Below are 3,644 nucleotides of genomic sequence, written 5' to 3'. Positions count from 1 at the left end.
GGCTTTTTTTTTATTTTATTTTTTTTTTTTAAATAATAGATCTAAAATATTTGCTCCTATATTACGAATAAAATTAGCTGTACTAATATTAAACACAGAAGATTTGGAACTGATATTTGGACACTTAATTCACTGAAACACCAATAGTTTAGTGTTTAGCAAGTCGTCCCAAAGCCATCGCTCATAAGGAAAACTAGAAAAAAGGTTAATAATCCATCAGATTGACTAATTTTGGACCATTCTTTCTGAACTAGCATATATATATATATATATTTTTGGGCTCAAGCCATGTCGTCCTGATGGAAGTTCCTATAGGGTAGCTTCCTAGGGTATATTACAACTACGGCGATATTCCCAGAGAATTTACCTTAAGGTACCAGAATTCTAACTCCTGGAGCGAGTATCCCTCGTGAAAGGGATATCGCGACATATCAGAGGACGTATTCTAGACACGTCACATGGCAATCTACGACCTGAATAGAGATTCGTCTCGTAGGAGGGAGATTGACGAGATACGAATTCGGGAAAGAAAAAGGGGAGCCGCTCCCAAGGCATCCCTATCCCCCGATTCGTATGCGTGCCTGGCGCCAATCCTGGCGCCATCTGTATTCCTTTTTGCGTAGCTTAACAACTCGGTGTTTTTTCCTGTTTTTCTCGCAAATCTTGGATTTATTCAGCTTTTCATGGCTTCTTCGTCTTCGTTGACCTCGGATAAGTTGAGTATAGTGTCTGTTATGTATAAATGTAGGCTCTTGGTAAAATTTTGAGTGATTAATAGGATTAATCTTTGATACAAGAGCCGTAGCCTACCAGAGGTGTCCTGGACACTGTCACTCGCTAGGTATAAATTAGTTAGTCAGAGTGACATTCCTGGTTGTTTTGCTTAATAAAATTTAGCTATTTAGCTTTACATAGGATTTCCTTTCGTGCTTAGTATTATTTGGCGAAGTATTCGCCATTCTGGCCTACGCTAGGCCATGTAGCCTAGTCGTTTGGTCCTAGTACTTAATGCATGATTATGGTTTTTCCGAGTGTAATTAAAATTTTATTGAAGCTTTAGGCTATTTTATACATTTTAGACTGTGTGGAATATTTCCAAGATTGTATACGTGAGAGTTTCGGTGAATTAGGTAATCGATTCTCTTGGTGCCTAGGCTAATTGCTTATGGAGCCTTAGTATACTTTATCATACTCCCCGGTTGCTTTCTTTTCTTCGGAGAAGGTATGCAATCCCTTTCCCTCTGTTTAAGCCTTGGGCTTATCCCTAAGTGGTTTTTTCCGAATTTATTTTCGATAAAACTATACTAGGGTGTTACTGTACCTTCCTGTTCCTGCTGAGTCTGGTTCAAAGAGGGACAGAACAACAGAGTTTTTAGTCTGAGTCCGTGTTGTTTGGCTTGGGGCAGAGTCTCCCTCGCTGACCTAACACTTACAAAGGGAGCTGAGCTCCCTTAGGTCACTGTCGAAGGTTTCTGTAGTTATGATTCCTTCTTGTGTGATCGACCAGACTAAGTCCTGTTGCTGTTCTCGGGGAGGATAAATCTTCCCTTGGGAGTTGCAACGCCTTCCTTGCTTTGGTGCTCTGGAAGCTGGCAGGTATTATACTACTGCGCTGGCACTTTCCCTTAGATCTCCCTTAGGCTAAGACAGAGTTCTTGGCTGCGGGTGATCTGTCACTAAAGCAAGGTTGGCAGGACCCTCTTGTCCCTTCCCCCTCTATCTCCGTAATGGCCTAGCCATTACTGTACTGTACCTTGCCGGCCGGCAGAGCTGGCCGGCAGGGGTATTACTGTACCATATGTCATTCTACTTCTGGACCTAGTATAGGTTGGGATATGGATTGACTAAGCCCATTGCCGGCCGGCAGAGACGCTGGACGGCAAGGGTCTTATGTTTTCGAGTGCTGCCCGGACCTCTCTTGGTCCCTCATCCATGCCTGCCGGCAGAGCCGGACGGCATTGGTCAAGGAAGCCTGAATTAAGTTTCTCCCCTTCCTTATATGCACTCTTTCGGTTGCCGGGCTTGGGGGGTTGTGTACACTCTTATCCCGGCATCCATTCTATTTTCTTCTAGTGCTGTACCTGTCCCGGCAGCCGGCCTATGAGGCCGGCAGCCGGGCAGGGGTAGTCTTCTGGTTCTTTTGCTGCCGGCTGGCATCGGTCTTGTACCTTTGCCGGCCGGCTTATGTCAGTCCTTGTCTGCCGGTCACCAAGAGTGTGGCCGGCAGCTGGGTACTACCTTGTGTAGTTGCTGGCCGGCAATCATTGCCGGCCAACACTGGCTGTTGCCGGCCGGCAGCTGCTGCCGCCGGCACAGGCATTTGAACCAGAGGGCTGCCGCCCTATAGCTGTTAAGTAGTATACTTTAAAGCTAATTGTGGTGTGTGCCGGCCGGCAAAGGCAGGCCGGCACACATCCTCCTATACTGTACTAGTATTCTTCTGTATAGCATATACAGTAAGAAGAAAACTATAGTAAAAGTTTAGGTACAGCACTGTATCTTCTAATACTATTGTGTTTTCTTACACAGCCCTTTGCTGTTGCCCTCAGACAGGAAGCAGAGTTCTTCCCCGTCTATTATCCAGGATTTTTAAAATCATTGCCTAGGTGTGAGCTCCACCTGTTTCCTCTGGAAACCTTGCATTGGTTACTCTAGTAGAGATAAACCATTTTTGATTTTATTATCCGGAAGGCTGCAACAATGGGTTGTGAGGGAAACACAAGTGTGTGTCTTTCAATTATGAATTGTTATGCTATACTATGCATATCCAGTGATACATAGTTCACTTGATACTCATGGAAATTTCTTCTCTTTACAGGAGGACCCTCCGAAGTGCGGAAATGTTTTCTGCAATGTCCGCAGCAAGAACCTCTGCGGACATGAGTGTTGTAGGAGACACGCAGCATGCGCTGTCTCCAAGGATGATCTCCAGTATTGGGACCCTCAGGTATGTACTGTATGCACTAACCTGATTACTGAGGCTTTTGATTCCCCTAGAACGGCGGAATCAAGGGATATAGCTAGGGAAAAGCTTCGTACTTGGGTAAGGGGCTTCAAGAAGAACACCTCTGGCCCTTATCTTCCAAGTGAGAAGATGAGGGCGTATCTTTTTCCCCAGGCATCAGCTGAGGCAGTGATTCCCCAGCCTCAAGAGGAGATCCTTCAAGATCAAGTCCAGGTGGACGAGGAAGTCGCAGATGCGATGCAAGACATCCAGTTGTGTGACAGGATGTCTGACCTGGACGATCGTTTGGAAGAAGACCTCCTGGCAGAAGGTCAGGATCAAGTTCAAACCCCGGATGTCGTAGAGGATGAGGTCGACGAGGTGTCGGCTGCTCCGGTTCAGATGCCGGAGCCTATCCCCTCAACATCGGCTGGCCTCCCAGTAGAACTGGGACAGGCCCTCTCTTCGATTGTTGGAATGATCCAACAAATGCAGAAGGAGAATCAGGAGAAGGCGGCTGCAATGGAACTGCGCATGCAGTCCCTGGCAGAATCACATGGGCCCCGGAAAAGGCTCAATGTGAAAGACCTTCCCATATGCTCAGATGCTAACCCATGGAGGTATGCTGAGCACATGCCGATGACGACTGGAAAGATCGTCATTTCGGATAAGCTGGGTTCAGTTCTCCTAGAGGAGGTAG

Source organism: Palaemon carinicauda, chromosome 9 (assembly GCF_036898095.1).
Source record: "Palaemon carinicauda isolate YSFRI2023 chromosome 9, ASM3689809v2, whole genome shotgun sequence".
NCBI lineage: Eukaryota > Metazoa > Arthropoda > Malacostraca > Decapoda > Palaemonidae > Palaemon > Palaemon carinicauda.
Note: the sequence above shows the minus strand (reverse complement) of the source record.